General features: G+C 41.8%; 1 long non-coding RNA gene across 1 annotated transcript; it reads right to left on the bottom strand.

The window, feature by feature from the left end:
* Positions 1 to 2,073: 2,073 nt before the first annotated feature.
* LOC121362560 lies at positions 2,074 to 7,950 on the bottom strand. The gene is made up of 3 exons (XR_005956526.1): positions 7,647 to 7,950; positions 7,444 to 7,545; positions 2,074 to 2,208 (listed from the first exon to the last, which is right to left on the bottom strand). It is a non-coding gene; the product is annotated as an uncharacterized LOC121362560 (long non-coding RNA).
* Between the last annotated feature and the right edge of the window lie 354 nt (positions 7,951 to 8,304).

Below are 8,304 nucleotides of genomic sequence, written 5' to 3'. Positions count from 1 at the left end.
ATCCAGTCTGTGAAACTGCCCAACCTAAGAAATGGCAAGATATTGCTAAACTCATGGACATGAGTAAAGTTGCCCTGACATTTCCCCTTTGCATTGTCATATTTTCCAAATGACCAAAACATCTTGGATTTAAAGAGAGAGGTACTTCTGCTTTTCAGAGGTGCATTCTTTGCACCAATAAATAATCTCTGTTGGTTGCATATGCCCTTCTGATAGATGAAAAAGAGCACAAACTGAATGTTACATTGCAAGGCAGGTACAGTTTAGACTTTTCATACACCTTTAAAGCTTTTTACTTGACTATTCATTAAGTGCAGAAGTAATTCAGCTACACTTACTGTGGGAGTTAAAGAACAGGCAACAGTTTCCAGAGAAGTGGAACCTGTCTCCTTTGACCACCTAGGGAAGGCCATACTATTACTGACAATGGAGCAGGAAACACTAAAAATTACTGTAATTATGGCATTTGACCAGCTTTCCAATCAGAAATGTAAGAAACTTCACACTCAGGTCATAATTTTCTTATGGCTTCGAAATGACTTGCTGAATGCAAAGTTTTTAAATTGAGTGGAAAAAGAGGTTGGTTTTGACATCTCAAAATGCCCTGTAAAGGTACAGCTGATTGGAACATTGACTTCTAGAGGACTTCAATAAAAACTCAAAAATTTCTGTCAGTATTCTGAAAAGTGCATTCTTTTCTCTCTCCCTGTAGCAAGACACATCTACATGAGCAGTACACTGATTCTCTGATAAAAGTGAATTCTCTGCTGACATGCTTGTCAGCATCCAAGAAACATGTAACGTACCGGAGTCTCCACTGCACAGTCCTGAAAACAGAAGCTTTATGGTTTAGCTCTAAAGCTATAAAGCTCTGGAGGACATATTGACCCTTGCCTATAGTATTTTACGACTTCAAAGACCATCTCTCTTCTACCTATTTTAATCTCCATCACTGAAGTTTACCTGTTTTGTTTTACATCTGCTCTTTGTATTTTCGACTGCATTTTACAGTTACAAAATGGCACACAGCACACCACACACACAGCACACCAAGATTATACAACCAGCTACACTTGTCTCTATACAGTGCACAGGCTTTGATTTTTGAATCTGACTTTAGTTAAGAATTTTGAAATTAGCATGAAGGTCTCAGTAACCTCTTACTGTAATGTGCTCCAAGTCATCAGAGTTGCGATCACAGAGCTGCAACTACAGGTTTAGTGATTGGAATTACCTGTTATTAGCTATGTGTCAGGAATGAAGCCATTAGAAGTGACCAAACTTTCAAATCAGTGATGAAATGACTGATTGAAAATGTGTTTACACCTTACAAATGTTTGCTTCTGTGAAAGAAGCAAATGAATGTGAGTGATCTGTCACATAATGTATTTCACTTACCTCGGATGTTCAGTCTAAGCTGTTTCAAAAAGGAGATGACAGTTACATGTGACCTTATAGAATAACTTTATGAAATCCCATGTGACTTTCTTATGCAACATGAGAGATCTACTTGCAACAGACAAAGCCAAAAGGAACTGAGAAGGCAGTTAGTTTTTACAAGCATAAAAGCAATCAGACTCATGAATTGAATTAGGCAACCAAACTATAATTCAGTGTATTTTTCCAGACCACGATCTCTTCGCATCTTTTGCAACCTACCCATAACAGTGAAACAAAGAATTGAGTACACAGAGATTTTCCAGATCAGCGAAGCCTTGTGAGTGTTGTGCTGGCAGGGAGCATGGTCCAAGCAGCAGCCTGGCAGGTTGTTTCACAGCACATCGTGGCACAGGCGAGATGAATACTGCAGCAGTACAGCAACATGAAAGGAAGAGTGGCAGCTCACAAAAGGAAGGGTGACAGAAAAAAAACCACAAGTGAAGCTGCCATGAAGAGTTATTTTTAGCTGGCAATGCTTGCATATATTGCCATATGCCCTTCCAGTATATCATGACTGTACTCATCACAGGGCTGGCCCACAGCAAAGCAGCAACTGGTGACCAAGGCCAACCTCTGCAGGCACCAGTACATGCCCAGAAAAACAGCTTTTTTCCCCCCAGTATTTACATTTTTACTGGCCTTTCACTTTTTCATTGATGCTAGAGATCAAAAAGGAAAGCAGGATGTTTTTCTCCTCATTCTTCCCATGAGCATGCTTATGCCAGCATGAATGTCTGTCTGGTCACAGGGTAAACCCAGCTGGTCTATCTGAGAGGAAATAGAGAAAGAAACATGCAGGGTAGCTGATGGGCACATGTGGACTCACATTAGCACCAGGCAAGATGGGGAATGTGGGAAAGTGGGCAAGATCATGACCTTCACCAGCTCTGATAATTTATGTGCACCTGCAAATTATTTTTTGCATTAAAAATGTACTGCCATTTTTAATGTTTGCAGGCTTGAGCAACATGCTCATTTAAGCTTGATGGAAATTGGCTGGAGGCAGCCTGCAGCAGCATCGTCTAACACCTGCTACCCTGCCAGCACTCACCAGTTTCTGAGCTGGAACAAGTGAACATTGTTTTACGAGAATCCAATATGTCCATGTTTGTTTACAATCCTCATTAGGAGAAGGAATTGTTAATCCACCACTAAAAGTGACTACTTGATCAGGAACAAATACTTGCAGAGTGATTGGCATCTGCCCACCAAATGTAGAATGCTGAGCTCACAGCACAGGTAGACTGCAAACAGCCATACAAGTACTACAGCTTTTATTAAATTCCTTTGGAAGTGGCCATCTTCCTGTATAATTAGCAACATTTTATCATAACAAATGCAACTAAAATGTTCAAAAGCTGCCTTTCTATAATGTCTGCTGACCTAATTGTATCTATGCCAGAAGCTTAGGGCTCTGCTAGTTTATCTGTGTGAGGTAAACACTGTAAAATGTGTTTGCAAGTGATGAATGGTAACTGCACAAGTGTGCAGCTGCAGACCAACCTTTGGCCTCCTTAGGGTTTCTCTCTTCAAAGAGAGGCTAACGTAAGCCACTTAGGCTAACCTGGGTGAGACTTCAAAAGCAAAGCTCCAGTCTGTACTGATATTTGTCCTACCCCAGTACTTCCCATATTCCTGGAAGAAAAATATTACTATGTAAGTACCTTTATATAACTTCACTCAAATTAATTTCAATGCAGATTCACTAAAAGTTTTCACTGTTTTAAGATCAAGTAAAGAAATAAGGTTCTACTCATAGTATTGTCTTCACTATTTTTTTTTTTTCAAAATGGCTAGTAATTATCCTCAAGGGAGAATGAGAAAGAACACTTCCTGGTATTAACAGTATGTGAAAACACGTAAACCAGTGGTTTTGAAATGCAGTAGTTACCTTGTAAAGTCACACCCTTATTATTTCACTGTAACTCATCTGTGTAGTTATGCCAAAAATAAAAGTGTATGCACAGGAGATGGCATGAGACAGCTGGGATGGAATGTTATTTTGAGCTATTTCCTCACACAAAAATAGTTCCTAACTGCATGTTCTTATAGGGTATCTGCAAGGTGTGGGGAAAGTTTCAATGGATAAACATTATTAACCCCCAAATCCTTTGATTCTGGGAAGTAAAGGAGGCTATGGAAAGTACTCTTTTTTTTTGGCAAATATGTAGAAGAGAGGTGCTAAAGAACAAGCTCTGCAGAAGGCTTTTCATCAAGCAGAATAAAGGCATAATCACTGCTGCAAAGCATTTTGGACATGATTGCACAAATTTTAGTTCTTGGGTCAACAGAAAAAAATACAAAGGAAAAATAAGCGATAGACTGGATATTTCTATTGCTGCTGCTGTTTCTCTAGTTTATGTAAAGGACATTTCCAAGCCCCCAGCAGTAACAAAAATAGCTGAAATGAATTCTCCATTTATCAAGTCACTTGCTGTTAGTATTTACAAAGCAGTGATCATAAATGACAGACAAATCCAAAGCCTTTAAACATAATGAGTAATGTCTGAAGCCCACAGGTTAAAAGACTGGGAGATAACAATATGCACCGTACATAAATGACATAAATGTTACACAGGTCTGACCATGCAATCAGTTTTTTAATACTGGATGTTTAAATCTTTGTAATTGTTTTTTTTTTTTTTTTTTTTTGGTTTTTTTTTTTGTTTTCTTCTTTTGTTCTGTGTGGGGTTTTTTTCCCTTTTTTTGGTGTGTGTTCTGTTTTGTTTGTTTTGTTTTATTTTCTATTTTTTGTTCCCTGGAATGTAATCCTTAGCTGCCCAGGCAAACAAGTAAGACGGGTGCTTTACTCTCATCCTTTGTGTTGCAAATCTGTTACAGAACAGAATCTTCTGGAATAGAGACAGGCACAGGCAATTTTGGCCCTTAAGTCTCGCAGTATCTCTGTGCATGTGGAAAAATACAGTACCTCCAGCAACAGTCCTTGGTGGGAAGTTGGAGAGGATTATTCTGGGCAGCTATCTTGTCTCCCTAAAAACATACTTTTTCCTTCAAAAAGGCCTGTGTTGGGAAACAAGTGGGCTGACAAATCAGGTCAGTACATGCTTAGGTCAAACAAAAAGCAAGCTCTTCCTCAAAACTCAAGAGTTTCTGGTTTTGAGTTCAGACCCCCCCACCCTTCTCCTGCACTGAGCTCCATTTCCACCCTGAGTGGTGTTTACCAACATTAAGCTGGAACCCCCTTATCTAGTATAGTCTTCCATATTGCACATGGGCTTCTGTTTGCACATGTTGCAAGCTCAGAAGGTGCTTTGTTGATACCATTCTGCTGCACAAACACCAAGACGTTTGTCTGTCTTCTGTTGTGAGGCCATGAGGCAGAATCACACAGCAAGCAAAAGCCTTCTTCTTCATGGCAGCCTTTGTATAAGCATCTGCCAGTTCACCTGTCTCAAACTTGTTCCCCTTGGCTCACATTTCCCAGTGCCAGTCAGTTCTCCAGGCTCATCTGTGGTGCTCTTAGGCAGCAGTTTAACTCAGCATGGCTTCCCAGCTCCCAGTGCACTTACGCAGACTGTGCCTCTTGCTGACACCAGTGACTGCGCAGTAAGACAGCTCAGGCAGCCCCTCCAGCTGGAACGCTGGATCAATCACCTGAATGCAGGCACAAGGATGGGGATGGACAGGAAACATGAACCACAGCTACCTGAATTCAACAGTTGTCAGCTGCCATGAAGGAACACTCTGTACAAGGACACAGCTTTTACAAAGAAAACCAAAGAAAAAATATAATGCATCCAGCAGGATTTCAAATTACTTATGCTGGTATTTGAAACTCTGAGTCAAACAAGCCAGTAGAAACATGGGACTTGGAATTAAACCGGCTAAAGCTCCCTGGAAACTACACCTGCCATTTGCATATGCTTCTTTGAGAACTGCAATCCTGACAGCTTTTTCACATCTCTTAAAATAAATGTATATTAAATTTGAACTTCTTGGCAAAGAAGGGATTTTTGGTGACTTGTAGCAGCAGGAAACGTAGCTTGTTCTTACTCAGTAAGGGCTAACCCTAAAATAAAATAAATGCTAAATCCTAAAATAAAAGAGAAATGGTTTATAAAAGATGCAGAAAAGATTGGACATGCAGAAGAATGGTACTTTCCACAAAATTTAATGGACTTTCCACACTACAGTGAGTCACTAAACATGTGACCATTTATTATCCCAAAAAGGGAACAGTGCAGAACATCAAATGTACTAAATGCAAGAAAGAAGCTCTCAGTCACTCCATAATTTAGGTCTGTGAATTTACAAATTGTAAACATTGGTTCAAAGAGATGCCGTGAATTCCTCAGGTTTCTAATATGATGGTGGACATGTTAATTTGCACTCAAGTCTGCACATCAAACACTCAAGCTACTAATGCATTAAAGAAATAGTGTGAAAATAAATACCCTACTAGCCTGCAAAAGATTATCAAGATCTGTCATAAAATACAATTTTTTTTTTTTTTTTTGTCTTGGACTTCAATATTCAGTCAGTTTTCCTCTTAAATCCCTCTTTATTCAAGCAAGATGTTTTGGTCAAAAAGGAATGCTTCCAATTTTTAAAAATTAGTATTTAGTGTCAAATTTGTAGTTTTTTGGCCTTTAGTGAGAAAAGATGCTTTGAAACAACACAGATATAGCAAATTCTTGCTCTGTTAAAAAAAAAATAAATCTAGGGTTCAGCTGGCTTTTAATCTCTTCTACTGTTGCTGGTAGTCCAGAACAGCAATGTTCTGCTAACAGGAACCCTCTGTCCTCAAGCCTAGCCTTTAGTCACGGTCAGGTTATCCTAACCTGATCTCATGTTTCCATTTTCCTTCAGTTTCAACTGACTCACTTTGTTCTTCAGATGTATGCATACAGAAAAAAGCATCCTCTCGCTTCTGCACCTCTCCATATTCACTGCCAGGTTTACCCATTTCCTTGGCAACAAAATTACTTCAGGCCAAGTTATTGTTACATTTATTTTAGGCATCTATCTGCAGATCTATTTTCTTCTTTTGTGTGGTCCAACCAGAACAGTTTACAATGTTTTACTTTCTTTTAAAGCTGATTATACTTAGCAGAGCAGATAAAAAACTCAAGTCTTTGAAGGCTTGTGGAAAGCTGTGAAGGCATATCCAGGCTGCTGCTGGTAGCCCTGCATGGGGATGCTTCTAAGTAAAGTGGAACTAAGTAATCATTAATAGTCCTTGTGCTGTCCACTACAACTGTGATCCTTCTAACAATAGGCCTAAATAAGCTGTTCATAGGTTATAACAACTTACCTCATGATAAGGCTTTCAGCTTAACAAAAAAGTTTCAGCCTTCCCCACCACCCACATTAGTCTCCCTGTCCTAAATTAGGACAGGCCTAAAATACTAGCAATAGATAACTCTCTAATTTTGAATTTGCATAATGGTATTTTTCTTTTTACCTAATTTTTTTTTTTCCTTTCTGTTTGTTTCTTTGGTGTTTTTAAAATTTCTTTGGTGGTTCTTTTTAATTTTTTAAAAAATTACAGTGTATAAGTATATAGCCAGCTTCAGAATCAATGATCTCTGATTTTTTTAATCTTGTGAGGAAAATTTATTTTAAAGGCTACACAAGAAAATTAGCGTATATGTACCTTCAGCTACAAATACAAAAGTATAGTACAAAAATATACAACTTAAAAGCAAAACTATGTTAATATTGTGCATGAATCTAATACCAGGAGGCCTGAATTACATTAAATGGCTCTGATGATTGTAAATACGTAAACACAATACAGTTTATTTTGGGTACAGAACAGAAAACAGGAAATAATACAACCGGCCCACTCATCTGCAGATGCTAATTTCAGGAGACGATCTCTCGTGTGGAAGTTTACCGGCTGCTATATTTCAGTAGATTTCTAATGTAAACTGCAACAGCTTTGGAGTTGAATTTCATTGTAGTGTATAGTGGACTCCAATGGACTCAGTGGACTCAGCTTATTAACATACCTACCTTAATGACCACAGTATAACTTACATTTTGTCTTGTGCTGCAGAAACTCTCCCGGAGCTGTGTCAGCCCAGGACAGGGTATGAGGCATCTAGGGCACGGGAAGTCCTGAACTCTTACTCTGCAGCACTTGGAATAAAATATCAATTCAAGCGGTCAGATAATTATTTAACAACCAGAAGTCTGTGATTCAAAAAAAAAAAAACAGTATCAAAAATTCAATCTCCCACCCGAGAGTCACTAGTAGCACCAGGAGCTGTTATCTACGCGGAGCGGGGCGCTGTCAGCTCCAGGCCGGGGCTGTTTGCCGGTGTCTCTCGGGTGCCGGTACCCGCGTGGTGAGGGCAGTAGTGGGGGCGGGCCGGGGCTGCCCGTTCCCCGTTCCCGGCGGGCCGGTGCTCACCGGGTGCTGGTACCCGTGCGGTGAGGGCAGTGGTGGGGGCGGGCCGGGGCTGCCCGTTCCCCGTTCCCCGTTCCCCGTTCCCGGCGGGCCGGGGCTCGCCCGCTCCCAGCAGTGCCCGGGAAGCCCCAGCGGCTCCGCGCGACAGCCGCGCGCCGACAGCGCCCCGCTGCGGAGCGCGAGCAGCTCTCATTGGCACCGCCCCGATGGGCGGGGCTCCGCCGGAGCTTCCCGCCCTCCTATTGGGCGTGCCCCGGAAAGGGGCGGTGCCGCCTCCTCACGTGAGCTGGGGCCGCGCGCTCTCCTGCTCGATGGCGCCCTCTGGCGGTTGGCGGCCTCGCGGTCTCGCCGTCTCGCCACGCCAGCATGGAGGGGAGCGGCGGCGGCGGCGGCGGCGGCGGCGGGGCGGATCCGGGCCCGGCCACGGCCGCGGGCGGGGAGGGCGAGGGCTGCGAGGGGCTGTGGGAGCTGCCGGTGGAGCGCTGCGA

Source organism: Pyrgilauda ruficollis, unplaced genomic scaffold, assembly GCF_017590135.1.
Source record: "Pyrgilauda ruficollis isolate IOZ18807 unplaced genomic scaffold, ASM1759013v1 scaffold64, whole genome shotgun sequence".
In the NCBI taxonomy this organism is placed as follows: Eukaryota; Metazoa; Chordata; class Aves; order Passeriformes; family Passeridae; genus Pyrgilauda; species Pyrgilauda ruficollis.
This window is presented reverse-complemented; position numbering and strand designations above follow the sequence as displayed.